The sequence below is a fragment of the Sapajus apella genome, unplaced genomic scaffold (genome assembly GCF_009761245.1).
Source record: "Sapajus apella isolate SASKATOON/1434 unplaced genomic scaffold, GSC_monkey_1.0 scaffold22, whole genome shotgun sequence".
In the NCBI taxonomy this organism is placed as follows: Eukaryota; Metazoa; Chordata; class Mammalia; order Primates; family Cebidae; genus Sapajus; species Sapajus apella.
This window is the reverse complement of record NW_022436962.1, coordinates 9,452,215-9,467,963: the sequence shown is the minus strand read 5'-3', so window position 1 is coordinate 9,467,963 and position 15,749 is coordinate 9,452,215.

Genomic DNA, 15,749 nt, shown 5'->3' with positions numbered 1-15,749 from the left:
AGTGCAGTGGTGTGATCTCGGCTCACTGCAACCTCTACCTCCCAGGTTCAAGCAATTCTCCTGCCTCAGCCTTCTGAATAGCTGGGATCACAGGCACCTGCCACCATGCCCGTCTAATTTTTTTTTTTTTTTTTTGTATTCTTAGTAGAGAAGGGGCTTGGCCATGTTGGCCAGGCTGGTCTTAAACTCCTGAGCTCCAGTGATCCACCTGCCTCGGCCTCCCAAAGTGCTGGGATTACAAGCATGAACCACCGTGCCCAGCCAATTTCTCTTTTCTTTTTCTCTGTGGACATACATAACTTTTTTCTGAGCCATTTGAGGGTAAAGTCCCTTAACTTTACATACTTCAAAGTGTATTTCCTGAGACATAGTCTCCTACTTAATCACAGTACAGTTATCAACTTAATGCATTTACATTGATGCAACACTTGTATCTAATCTACCATCCATATACTAATTTTGTCAGTTTGTCTAATGAATTCCTTTGTAGCATTTTTTCTCTCCAGCACAGGATCTAATCTAAAGTCAAGTATTGAATTTATTTTCTATTTTTTTTTTCTTATTTATTGAAACAAGGTCTCACTCTGTCACCCAGGCTGGAGTACAGTGGAGCTATCACAGCTCAATGCAGCCCCAGCCTCCTGGACCAGGTGATCCTCCCACCTCAGCCTCCCAAGTAGCTTGGATTACAGGTGCACGCCACTACTCCTGGCTAATTTTTGGTATTTTTTGTAGAGATGGGATTTCCCCCATGATCCCCAAGCTGGTCTCAAATTCCTTAGTTCAAGCAATCCTCCTTCCTCAGCCTCCCAAAGTACTAGGATTATAGGCATAAGCCACCATGCCAGGCCAGGTATTGAATTTAGTCGCATGCATTTTAGTGTCCTGTAGTCTGGAACATTTCCACAACTCGTCTTTGTCTTTTACGGCATTGACATTTTTTGAAGACTGTGGTTCACCCACCCTTTCTTTGTATTCCTCATTTTGCATTTGTCTGATATTTCCTCATGATGACACTGAGGTTTTGCATTTTCTCCCAGAACACTCCATAAGTAATGCTCTGTCCTTTTCTGCCTAACATAACTGGAAGCACATAACGGCCACCAGTCTCTCATAGGTGAACTTAATTTTGATTACTCAGTTGGGATATTGCCCGATTTCTCCATTATGTAATTACTGGGGTTTTTTTTTTTTTCTCCCTTGCAAATGAGAGTTTGTGAGGACGCACCTTAAGACCGTGCAAATATTCTGCTGCTCATTAAAAGTTCCCCTAGGTTGAGTATCCATTGACAATTCTTGTCTGACCCTATCAATTCTATGACGGTTGCAACATGATGATTCTCCAACCCCAGCACACCCTCTACATTTACCAGTCCTGCTATCGGCATCCTACTACAAGCAAGGGTACTCGCTTCTCACCCATTCTACAATTTCTTAAAAGTTGTATATGTATGTTTGTGTGCACATGTATATGTATGAATATGTATATATGTATGTGTATGCATATTTGTAGGTATGGGTATGTAGTCATGTGCCACATAACGGTGCTTCAGTCAATGACAATCACATATACAATGGTATCCCATGAGGTTGTAATACAGTATTTTTATTGTACCTTTTTCTGTTTAGATACACAAATACTTAACATTGTATTATAGTATGCAGTACGTAGCATGCTGTACAGGCTTCTAGCTGTGGAGCAACAGACTACACTACATAGTCAAGGTGTATAGTAGGCTATGCCATCGAGGTTTGTGTACACTCTAGGATGTTCACACAATGACAAAATCGCCTAAAGAGATGTTTCTCAGAATGTGTCGCCATCGTTAAGCAATGCATGAAGAGGGCCCTCACTAGACATCAAATCTGCCAGCACCTTGATCTTGGACTTCCCAGCCTTCAGAGCAATGGTGTGTACATGGACATATTACCTCGTGCTGACTGCTGAAAGTTCCAGGAAGCAAAGACACCCAGTAAAAAGGAACAAATCTAGTACCCAGATTTCAGCTTCTAACACCATTCCTTTCTAAAAGGAGACAGAACTCCTCAAAAGAAATGGCTGATCCCGAAGCCAGGTAGGATTCGTACAAGATAAGTCTGGAACACATTTCTATACCATAAAGCAAGGAACTGTTCCAAAAAATTGATGAGAGTATGTGACAAGCCCACAGGAACCAGATCAAAGTGGCCTCTACTAGCAATGTAAACATCAAAATAATAACATGTAATAATGAATTATAAACCATTAAAAACAAGAATTGAGCTCATACCAATGATGATGATTGAGAGAGAGAGAGAGAATTAGAAAGCCTTTGTAGTTGACATAGACTATTTGTGTTGCTCCAAAATTCATATGTTGAAATCCTAACCCCCAAGGTGATAGAATTAAGGGCTTTTGGGAGGTGATTAGGTCATGAGGGTAGAGTCCTCATGAATGGGATTAGTGCCCTTAAAAAAGAGACCCAGAGATAGCTCACCCTCTGCTATGTTAGTTTACAGTGAAATGACAGCTACGTATGTACCAGGAAGAGGGCTCTCACCAGACATTAAATCTGCCAGCACCTTGATCTTGGCATTCCCCATATCCTTGGATTCCCTTGATCTTGTCATCCCAATATCTGTGTCCTGGAAAGGCGTAATGGCTACTGGCCCCCAGAGGGAGGCACACTGCAGAAGTGGCATGACAATCTGAGGAGTTCCACTGACCAGCTCCCCTGTGAAACTGGTGAAAATTATGTTTAAAAAAACATTAAATCCTCTAGAAATAGTCCTAAGGGCAAGCAGCAAATGAAGAAACATCTACTCAAGAAAATCTATGAAAATTTAATAAGAAAGCAAAAGCTATAAGCCTAGAACATCTTTATGTTAGCCCCAAAGTATATCTTTATGTTCTTTATGCCTAATAGCCCCCAAAGTACATCGTTGTGTTCTAAGTAGGGACAGACTCTACCAGATATACAGGAGGGTTAGTCCTTACTGTGGATAACTGAAACCGTGGGTTTTACTTTACGCAGTTTCAGTTACCAGCACTCAACCCGGATCTGAAAATATTAAATGGGAAACTTCCGAAATACACAATTCATAAGTTTTAAATTGCATGCTGTTCTGGGTAGCGTGATGAAATCTTGCACAATCCTGCCATAGTCCCGTCTGGAATGTGAATCACCCCTTTGTCCAGTATATCCATGCTGTATACACCGTGTGCTCATTAATCACTGAGTAGCCATCTGAGTTATCAAATTAACTGTCTTGGTATCACAGTGCTTGTATTCAAGTAACCCCTATTTTACTCAACAATAGCCCCAAAGTACAAGCATCGTGATGCTGGTATATTGCAATAATTGTTCTGTTTTATTATTAGTCATTAATATATTACTATGCCTAATTTATGAATTAAACTTTATCATAGATATATATAATATGTACATGAAAAATCATAATATAAATAGGGTTTTGTATTATCCAAGGTTTTGGGCATCTATTGGGGGTAGATAGAATATTAGAATATGTGACCCACAAATAAGTGGGGTACCACTCTGTTTTTTTATTTAAGAATATGCTATTTCTTTCCATTTGTGTAAGTCTTCTTTTGACAATTTTAGAAGTGTTTCCTTATATAGCTCTTACTTATTTCTTTTTTCTTTTTCTTTTTCTTTTTTTTTTTTTTTGACAGTCTCGCTCTGTCGCCCAGGTTGGAGTACAGTGGCGTGATCTTTGTTCACTGCAATCTCTGTATCCCGGGTTCAAGCGATTCTCCTGTCTCAGACTGCCCAAGTAGCTGGGACTACAGGCCCGCACCAATATGCCTGACTAATTTTTGTATTTTTAGTAGAGACAGGGTTTTCCCACGTTGACCAGGTTGGTCTCGAACTCCTGACTTCCAGTGATCCACCCGCCTTGGCCTCCCAAAGTGCTGGGATTACAGGTGTGAGCCACCATGCCCAGCCAGGTCTTACACATTTCTTAAGTTTAACCCTAAATTGTTTTTACCTTTTTTATTGTCTTTATAAATAGAATCTCTTTTATTACATTTTTTTAACTGGTTGTTGTTTACATATATAAAGGCTATCAATTCTGTATGTTCATTGTGCATCCAGACTACTTACTGAATTCGCTTACAATGTAGTAGTTTTGCTTTTCATTGCTTCAGGTTTTCCAGCTATACATTCTATGTCTCAAATGACTATACTTGTACCTCCTTCTCAAATTTTATACCTATAATTTCTTTCTCTTACCTTATTGCATTGACTAGTATCCACAAAACAATGTTAAGGACAGTAGACATTCTTACACCATTCCTGACTTTATTATAAATGCGTCTAGTTTTTCTCTGACTAAACATGATTTTTGCTTTGCATTGGGACAAATACATATTTTCTTATTTTAAGATTTTTGTCAAGAATGAATAGAGAGAGATCAACAACTGACATGACAATCTGAGGAGTTCCACTGACCAGCTCCCCAGTGTAACAGGTGAAAATTATTTTTTTAAAAAACACATTTAGGCCAGGTGTGGTGCCTCATGCCTGTAATCCCAATACTTTGGGAGGCCGAGGTAGGCAGATCACTTGAGGTCAGGAGATCAATGGTGAAATGCTGTCTCTACTAAAAATACAAAAATTAGTCAGGCATGGTGGTGGGTACCTGTAATCCCAGCTACTCAGGAGGCTGGGGCAGGAGAATCTCTTGAACTCGGGAGGCGGAATTGCAGTGATCCAAGTTCACGCCATTGCACTCCAGCCTGGGTGACAGAGTGAGAATCTCCAAAAAAACAAACAAACAAACAAACAAAAATGCTTTAAAGCCTCTAGACTAAGGGTAAACAGCAAGTGAAGAAACTTCTATTCAAGAAAATCTATGAAAATTTAGTAAGAAAGCAAATATAAACCTTTCAGAAGAAAACACAAAGGTAAATCTTCATGATCTTAAATTTGGCAAAGAATTATTAGATATAACTCCAAAAGTGTGAGCAACAAAAGAAAAAATAGGCAAATTGGACTTCATCAAAATTAAAAACTTTTCAGCAAGATGGCTGGCTAGAGATGCCTGGTGCTCGTCTCCCTGTAAACCAAACTGCTGCAGCATGGTGCAATATTGAGACTATAGTCACTTTTGCAGTGTGCCCTCCTCTGGGGGCCAGTAACCACTACACCCTTCCAGCACACAGATGGCTGACGGCTCCAACCCTGGAGAGCCAGACCCCATGTTGGCTGACCCACTGTGTACACACACATGCTTCCAACCTGAGAAACAGAAACAGCCAGGTGAGCCCACCCCTGGCAAAGCCACAGTATCATACCACAAATTCTCTCAGTGTAGGCTACTGGGAAACTTGCAAACACCACTAGTGTGGATGATAGCTGAAGAAGCTACTTAGAGACTACATTACTGCATCCACCTAGACCCAAGGCCAATGCACCCCACTGTACTGACACCCCAAGACTCATTCATACAAATAAACTTTTCCCTTGAAAACCTATTCCATAAAAATAGAAAAGATGATTTTCTACTAGATATGTAGAAATTAATGTAGAAATACATCAACCATGAAAAAGAAGGGAAACATGTCACCTCCAACAGAAAACAATAATTCTCCAGTAATAAACAATAATCATAAGAAATATAAGAAATGCCAGAAAGAAAAACAACTCAAAATAATAATCTTAAAGAAACTTGAACAGATGGGCACGGTGGCTCATGCCTGTAATCTCAACACTTTGGGAGGCCAAGATGGGCGGATCACTTGACGTCAGGAGTTTGAGACCAGCCTAGCCAACAGGATGAAACCTCATCTCTACTAAAAATACAAAAATTAGCTGGGCATGATGGTGGGCACCTGTAATCCCAGCTACTCAGGAGGCTGAGGCAGGAGAATCATTTGAACCTGGGCAGCAGAGGTTGCAGTGAGCCAGATTGCACCACTGCACTCCAGCTTGGGCAACAGAGTGATATTCAGTCTCAAAAAAAAAAAAAAAGAAAGAAAAGAAAGAAACTTGATGGGGCCAGGCATAGTGGCTTATGCCTGTAGTCTCAATAATTTGAGAAGCCAAGATGGAAGAATGACTTGAGGCCAGGGATTCGACACCAGCCTGGACAACATAGCAAGACCACATTTCTACAAAAAAAAATAAATAATTAGCTGGGCATGGTGACACACAGCACAAGAGGCAGAGGCAGGAGGATTGCTTGAGCCCAGAAGTTTGGGGTTATAGTGAGCTATGGTCACACCACTGCACTTCAGCCTGGGCAAGGGAGTGAGACCCTGTCTCAAAAACAACAATGACCAAAAAAAAATCAGTAAGATACAAAAAAAACACACACATACACACACAAATATAGACAATTCAACAAAATCAGAAAAATATTTCATAATTTTAATAAGAAATTTAACAACAAAAAGTTATTTTTTAAAAAAAAGACAAAAATCTCAGAGTTGAAGAATTTAATGAATTCAATAAAAATTTAACCACACAGTATGCCAAGCATATATAAGAATTTCTGAACTGGAAGACATATATTTTGAAATACCAATGACATTTTTCACAGAAATAGAAAAAAAAGTTATAAAATTTGTGTGAAACCACAAAAGACTCCAATTAGCCAAAGCAATCCTGAGCAAAAACAACAATGCTAGAGGTAACACAATACCAGACCTCAAAATATACTACAGAGCTCTAGTAACCAAACAGCATGTTATTGCATAAAAACAGACACATAGGACAATAGAACAGAGAAGAGAACCCAGAAATTAATCCACATATTTACAGCCAACTGATTTTTGACAAAAATGTCAAGAACACTCATTGGGACAGCCTCTTCAATAAATGATGCTGGGGGCTGGGTGCAGTGCCTCACATCTATAATCCCAGAACTGTGGAAGGCTGAGGTGGGAGGATTCTTGAGCCTGAGAAGTTGAGGCTGCAGTGAGCTGTGACTGCACCACTGCATTCCAGCCTGGGTAACACAGTGAAATTCTGTCTCAAAAAAAAAGTGGTGCTAGGAAAACTGGATACCAGTATGCAGAATGAAACTAGACTACCACCTCTCGCCCTACACAAAAGTCAACAGAAAATGGATCTAAGACCTAAATGTAAGACACACAACAATAAAACTACTAGAAGAAAACAAGCAAAACACTTCAGGACACTGGTCTGGAAAAAGATTTCATAGTTAAAACATTAAAAGCACAGGCAACAAAAGCAAAAATAAACAAACTGAATTATCAAACCAAAGAGCTTTTGCACAACAGTGGAAACAATCAACAGAGTGAAAAAACAACTTACAGAATGGGTGAAAATATTTTCAAACTACTTATCCAACAGGGAATTTATATCCAGAATATGCAAGGAACTCAAATATCTTAACAGCCAAAAAATAATGTGATTAAAAAATGGGCAAGTGACCTGAACATACACTTCTCAAGAGAAGACACATAGATGACTGACAGGCATATTTTTAAAATGCTGAACATCACTAATCATCTAGGAAATGCAAATCAAAACCACAGTGAGTTATCATCTCAACCCAGTTAGAATGGCTACTATCAAAAAGACAAAATATAACAAATGCTGACAAGGATGTGGAGAAAAGGGAATTCCTATACACTGCTGGTGAAAATATAAACTAGTACAGTCACTGTGAAGAACACTATGGAGTTTCCAAAAAAAAAAAAACTACAGGCGGGCAGCCAGGCATGGTGGCTCATGCCTGTAGTCCCAACACTTTGCGAGGCTGAGGCGGGTGGATCACCTACATTACCCTCTCTGCCCAGGAGCCCAAAAATCTGTCAACATGCCCAGTCCACCAATGTCTCTACTGGCATCAGAGCAAGCCACCTGGAGGCCTAATAGTCAGCCTCCCTGAACCCACTAACACTAATGCTAGCATAAGCTAGCAAAGACAGCTTATGGGAACCAAAGACAGCATGCTCAGCCCCCTGCTGCCACAACTGGTGCCCAAAAGCTAGCTTACCTGGCACCCTAGACCCCAGCAAAAACTTCACCACAGCCTCCACTAATAACTGCACCCTAAGCCACTGAGGAAATTACAGATACCACTGATGGTATTTACAACTGAAAAAACCATAGAGAGATTATACTAGTACATTCACCCAAAATCAAAGCCAAAGTGCCCTGCCCGCCAAGAACACATGTACATATTCAGGAATAAGTCTTCCTTTATGAAAGCAAATTCAAAAAATTGGAAACCCAGATGCACAGATGTCAATGTAAAGACACAGGAAACATGAAAAAGTAAAGGAATCTAAATGTTTTCTTGGAATGTTTGTTTTACATAAAAAAAAAAAAAGATAAAGTAAAGGACTCTGACATCTCCAAAGGAACACAAAAATCTCCAACAATAGATCCCAATCAAAAAAAATTCATGAAATCCCAGATAAAGAATTCAAAATACAGATTTTAAAGGTGCTCAGTGAGATATAAGGTGGTTCTGAAACACAATACACAGAAATCAGAAAAACAATTCAGGATATGAATGAGAACTTTACCAAAGAGATGGAGTTTTTTGTTTTTTTTTTTTTATTTTGGAACTGAATAATTCATTGAATTAAATACAAAATACATTTGAAAGCTTCAATAATCTAGATCAAACAGAAGAAAGAATCTCAGAACTAGAAGACAAGTCTTTTGAACTAACCCAGTCAGATAAAAATAAACAAGAATTAGAAAGAATGAGAATGAAGGCCGGGCACGGTGGCTCACACCTGTAATCCCAGCACTCTGGGAGGCTGAGGTGGGCAGATCACCTGAGGTCAGGAGTTCAAGACCAGCCTGACAAACATGGTGAAACCCCGTCTTTTAAAAAAATAAAATAAAATAAAGAAAGAATGAGAATGAATGAAGCCTTTGTGACATTTGGGACAACATAAAGTGAATAAACATTCAAATTATCACTGTCCCTGAGAGTGAAAACAAAGAGTTAGAAAACCTATTTAACAAAATATTAGTTGAAAACTTCCCAAGTCTAACAATAGACCTAGATATCCAGATAGAGGAGACCCAAAGATTCCCTAACAAATATAATAGAAAAAGATCTTCTCCATGGCATATTATAATCAAGTTGTCTAAAGTCAAAGCAAAGCACAGGATACTAAAAACAGCAAGAGAAAATCATCTAGTCACCTTTGAAGAATGCCACATCAAAACCTTACAGGCCAGGAAAGAATGGGATAACATATTCAAAGTGCTGGAAGAAAAAACCTCAAGGATGCTATATCCAGCAAAATTCATAAACAAAAGAGAAACAGTCTTTCCCAGACAAGCAATTTCTGAGGGAACACACCACAAGACTAGCCCTACAAGAAATGCTCAAGGGAGTCCTGGACTTGAAGTCAAAGGACATTTATCACCATAAAAACACACAGAAGTATAAAACTCAATGGTAAACCAAACATATAAATGAGGAAGAGAAAGGACTTAAGTGGTACCACTGCAGTAAACCACCAAACCACAATTACTATCAATAAAAGAAAAGAGCAAAGACTATACGAAACAACCAGAAAACAATGAACAATATGATAGTAACAAAACCTCACATATCACTAATAACCTTGAATGTGAATGAATTAAATTATCCACTTAAAAAATATAGTCTGGCTTAATGGATAAAGAAACACAATGCAACCAAATAGTGCCTACAAGAAAGACACATCTACACCTAAAGGAATGGGAAAAAGATACTTCATGCAAATGGAAACCGAAAGCAAGCAGCAGTAGCTATACTTACATCAAATAAAACAAACTTTAAGTAAAAACAGTAGAAAGGGGGCCGAGTGCAGTGGCTCATGCCTGCAATCCCAGCACTTTGCAAGGCTGAGACGGGCATATGGCGAGGTCCGGAGATCGAGACCATCCTGGCCAACATGGTGAAACCCCATCTCTACTAAAAATACAAAAATTAGCTGGGTGTGGTGGCGCGTGCCTATAATCCCAGCTACTCAGGAGGCTGAGGCAGGAGAATCGCTTGAACCTGGGAGATGAAGGTTGCAGTGAGCCGAAATCGCACCACTCTACTCCAGCCTGGTGACAGAGGGAGACTCCATAAAAATAAATAAATAAATAAATAAATAAAGGCCAGGCACGGTGGCTCATGCCTGTAATCCCAGCACTTTGGAAGGCCAAGGTGGGCAGAAAACTTGAGGGCAGGAGTTCAAGACCAGCCTGGCCAACATGGTGAAATCCTGTCTCTACTAAAAATACCAAAAAAAAAAAATTAGCCAGGCCTGGTGGCAGGCTCTTGTGATTCTAGTTACTCAGGAGTCTGAGGCAGGAGAATCACTTCAACCCAAGAGGCAGAGGTTGCAGTGAGCCAAGATCGCACCACTGCACTCCAGCCTGGGCAACTGGGCTAGAAAACCTATTTAATAAAATATTAGTTGAAAACTTCCCAAGTCTAGCAAGAGACCTAGATATCCAGATAGAGGAGGCCCAAAGATCCCCTAACTTTTTTCCTACTTCCTCTCAAAAAAAAAAAAAAGAAAAGAAAAAGAACAAAAGAAAACAGGAAAAAAGGACAAAGAAGATCACTATGTAGTGACAAAATGATCAATCCAGCAAGAGGATATAACAATTCTAAATATATATGCACCCAGCACTGGAGCATTCAGATTGATAAAAACAAATACTACTAGACCTAAATAGAGAGATAAACGCCAATACAATAATAGTGAGGGAATTATATCCCTCACTCTCAGCATTTGATCATTTGGATAGAAAATCAACAAAGAAACATTGGATTTAAACTGGACTCTAGTGCAAATGGATCTATTTATAGAAAAAATTATCCAACAACTACAGAATATACATTTTTCTCATCAGTACAGAAAACAGTCCCCAGGATAGATCACATGTTAGGCCATAAAACAAATCTCAACAAATATTTATAAATCAAAATCATATCAGATCAAAATGGAATAAAACTAGATACTAATACCAAGAGGAACTTTAGAAACTATACAATGCACATAGGTTTTGCAAGAAAAAAATAAAAATAAAAATAAAAAAAGGAACTATACAAATACATGGAAATTAAACAACATGCTCCTGAATGACCATTAGGTCAATGATGAAATTAAAGTGGAAGTCAAAAAGTTTCCTGAAACAAATGAAAATAGAAACTAAACATACAAAAACCTGTGTGATACACCAAAAGCAGTGCTAGGAAGGAAGTTTATAGCAGTTAATGCCTACATCAAAAAAAGAAAAAAGAAGAAAGATTTCAAATAAACAGTCTAATGATGCTCCTCAAAGAACGAAAAAAAAAAAAAAACCTAACCTAAAATTAGCAGATGAAATAATATAGATCAGAGCAGAATTAAACAAAAGAGACTTAAAAAAAATACAAAATATTGACAAAACAAAAAGCTGCTTCCTTGAAAAGATAAACACAATTGATAAAGTCCTAGCAAGACTAACCAAGAAAAAATGGTAGATAACCCGAATAAACAAAATAAAAAATGAAGGGGACATTGCAATTGATACCACAGAAATACGAAAGATCATTAGAGACTGTGATGAACAACCAAATGCTAACAAACTGGAAAATCTAGAGCAAATGGATAAATTTCTAGAAACACACAACCTACGTTTAAATCAGATCCAAACATTGAATCAAGAAGAAATAGAAAACATGAACAGACCAATAACAAGTAACGAGATTGAATCAGTAATAAAAAGTCTTTCAAAAAAGGAAAGTCCAGAACCAGATGGATTCACAGCCAAAATCTGCCAAATATATAAAGAAGAACTAACATCCATTCTCCTCAAACTATTCCAAACAATTGAAGAGGGGGGAACTCTCCCTAACTCATTCTTTGAGAGCATTATAACCCTGATACCAAAACCAGACAAGGACAAACGAAAAAAGAAAACTACAGGCCAATATCACTGATAAACACAGGTACAAAATAACCCAACGTCACTCAGCTTGTAAGTAAAGAAGCTAAGATTTTTAACTCAGGCAATCTTGCTCCAGGGGTTAAGATCTTAACTATTATAAAGTTGAAAACTTAGTTGAAGTGAATAAATTGCTAATAAAATATAATTTATAAAAATGAAATCAAGAAAATAATAGAAAGCCTGAAAAGTCCTATAACAATGAAGTGACGTGAATTGTTTAAAATCTTCCCACAGAGAATATAAGATTAGATGACTTTCTTTAGAGTTACTAGAAAATATATAGTAGGGTTTTGGTCCAGTTTTACACACGGTCTTCCAAAAAGTGCAAAAAAATGGTGGGGTGAGGAAGAGCACTCCTTAAGTGGTTTAAATTTGGTAGAAATTTCTTCTCTCTCTCTCTCTCTCTCTCTCTCTGTCTCTCTCTCTGTGTCTCTGTTAAAGTAGCCCAGAGGCCATGCACAGTGGCTCATGCCTGTAATCCCAGCACTTTGGGAGGCCAAGGCAGGAGGATCACCTGAGGTCAGTAGTTCAAGACCAGCCTGGCCAACATGGTGAAACTCCATCTCTAATAAAAATACAAAAATTAGCCGGGCTTGGTGGCAGGCACCTGCATTCCCACCTACCCAGGTTATTATCTCAAACCCTCAAAGTTCTTCCCTTTCTCTAAGTCAGTTCCCATCTGTAAGCTGGATGGTGAGGTTTCAGGAGCAGACCCTAGCGGATCCTTTGAGATGCATTTCATTGATCCCTCACTGCCTACATCTCCCCTGGAGCCTTCTTTCAAAACCTCTCACGATGAAACAATTGTTCCTTCTCCATTTAATGACAAGGCTAAGGTAGCTATTGTAGAAGTTAAAGACTTTAAAACAAACTAGCAAACAAGACAGGATATCAAGATGCAAATGCCTGGTTGGAATGGATCAAATATTCCATGTGCATGTTAAACAAAAGCAATTGTTATGCTGTATGCATGACATCCCCTTTCCACTAGGATGGTCCTCCAGCTGACCAGGAATGGGCTGTATGGTAGCTCTTTTCCAAAACTCTACAGCCTGGGGTAACAAGTCATGCCAAGCTTTCTCTCTGCTATATCCTGAAGTTCAACACCCTGTGGGTCAGCCCCCGAAGGCCATCCTGCTTCCATCTCCAGATACTAAGTTCACTTCATGTCTCTCACAACAAGAAGGAAAGTTAGCATTCCTCGGAGACCTGAAGGGATGCAGTGAGTTAAGACTTTTCAAGAGCTTACTAATCAATCAGCCCTTGTTCATCCCCGAACGATATGCGGTGATATTGCAGTGGACTTTTACTGGACACTGTGCCAAGTAACTGGAGCAGCACTTGTGCTCTAGTCCAATTGGCCATCCCTTTTACCCTGGCATTTCATCAACCAGAGGAAGGAAAAATACAACATCATAAAGTAAGAGAAGCCCATTATGGGTCTTTCAACTCTCACATCTATTTAGATACAATTGGAGTCCCACAAGGAGTACCAGATAAATTTAAAGCCCAAGATCAAATAGCTGCAGGATTTGAGCCAATATTTTAGTGGGTGACAATTAATAAAAACATAGATTGGATAACTTACATTTATTACAACCAACAGCGGTTTATTAACTACACCAAAGATGCTGTTAAAGGAATAACTGAGCAATTAGAGGCTACTAGCCAGATGGCTTTGGAAAACAGAATAGCCTTAGACACGATATTAGCAGAAAAAGGAGGAGTTTGCGTCATGATTAAAACTCAATGTTGTACCTCCATCGGCCCCTAAATGGAAGTATAACAAAGGCACTGCAAGGTCTAACTGCTCTATCCAATGAGTTAGCCAACAACTCAGGGATAAACGACCCCTTCGCAGGGCAGCTATAAAAATGGTTCAGTAGAGAAAGGAATCATGTCCTCAATTCTTACTTCTCTCGCAGCTGTAGTGGGTGTACTCATCCTTGTTGGGTGTTGTGTCATACCATGCATCCCTGGGTTGTGCAAAAGACTCATAGAATCAACACTTACCAAAACCTCCCTTAACTAACCTCCGCCTTATTCAGAGAAGCTTCTTCTTTTAGAAAACAAGCAGAACAACGAAACCAAGATGTGTTTAGGAAGTTTGAAGAGAAAGAGCTATAAGGAAAACTCAAGAGGAGGGAATTGTTGGTTACAAAGAATTCTAAATTTATCTTCAAAGAATCAGTATGTCAATATGTTCAGTTCTTTGTCCTCCATTTTGAAGTTTAACTTCCTTGTTGTTTCAGTTAACAACCTTGCCCGCCAGTTCTAATTAGTAGTTCACATGAGTTCCCCCAGTCCCCTGCCCTGTCCTGACTCATCCCAGTCACCTGCTCCAGTCACTTGCCCCAGCCACCTGCTCCATCACCTTCTCCAGTCATCTGCTTTGGCCTAGGTAACCCCTGGCTACCTGCTCCGACCTGCACATAACCATCCTTCCAGCCAAACTACCCACCCCACCACTCTCGCTCATACCCCTGCTCTCTTTAAAATAGCCAATCAGAATTAGTTTAGACTATGCAGTCTAACCCTAGCCAATAGGGGAATGACACAGCAGTAGGGGTGACCTCCATCAGGAATAATTACCGCTTCTCCTCCCTTGTCCAGGTGTGTGCACTCCGTTGCCCCATTCACGAGGTGCACCCTTCTATAGAAGTCAGCTTCCTTGCTGAGAGGATTTATCTTTGAGTGTTATTTTTTTTTTGCAGCAATGAAATTTTACATATAACAGGAAGCCAAGGCAAAAGAATCACTTAAGCCCAGTAGTTCAAGGTTGTAGTGACCTATGATGGTACCACTGCACTTCAGTGTGGGTGATATTTAGGCCAGGCATAGTGGTTCATGCCTGTCATCCCAGCACTTTGGGAGACCAAGACAGGAGGATCACTTGGGGCCAGGAGTTCAAGACCAGTCTGGGAAACATAGGGAGAGACACTGTCTATAAAAAAAAATCTAAAAATTAGCTGAAGCTGGTGGTGTGCACCTGTATTCTTAGCTACTCAGGAGGCTGAGGCAAGGGGATTGCTTGAGCTCAGGAGCTGAAGGCTGCAGTGAGCTATGCTCCTGACATTGAACTCCAGCCTGGGTGAAAGAGCAAGACTCTATCTCAAATAAATAAATAAATGGTGACAGAGCAAGACTCTATCTCAAATAAATAAATAAATAAAAATATGCTTAAACTTCATAACAAACTAGGAAATACAAAATAATATCACAATGAGATATTTTCCAGCCACTAAATGGGCAAAATGAAGACGTTGGAAATGCCAAGAGCTAGTAAGAAGGTGAAACAACAGGAACTTATATACTATGCACTACTTGCTGGTGGGAGTCTAAACTGTTCCAATCACTTTGGGAAATAATTCAATCTTCTCATGTAAAATATAACATACAGTACCATACAGCATTATGTATATTCCAGAGAATCTCTTCTACCTGTGGCCCAGGAGACATGCACAATAAATTTTTATATATTCACAGAATGCAACTGTATGTATAGTAAATGTGAATAGACTGCAGCAAGATGTAACAGCATGAATAAATGCCAACAAACAACATTGGGTAAAAAGAGCAAATTGCAGAAGACTACACACAACATGATGTCATTTTTATAAAATATATACACACACTATACATATATGTGTATCATACATATGTGGTAGAACTATTTAACACACACAACACAGTCATACAATTACCTTGGGCAGGGAGTTGGAAAATAAAGGAAATAGAACACATGTGCCTTCAATGCTATTGATAATTTAGAATGATTGGCTAGGTCTGGGAATAGTGTGGGAATTAGACAGGTTGCAGGAATTGGAGCAGTGA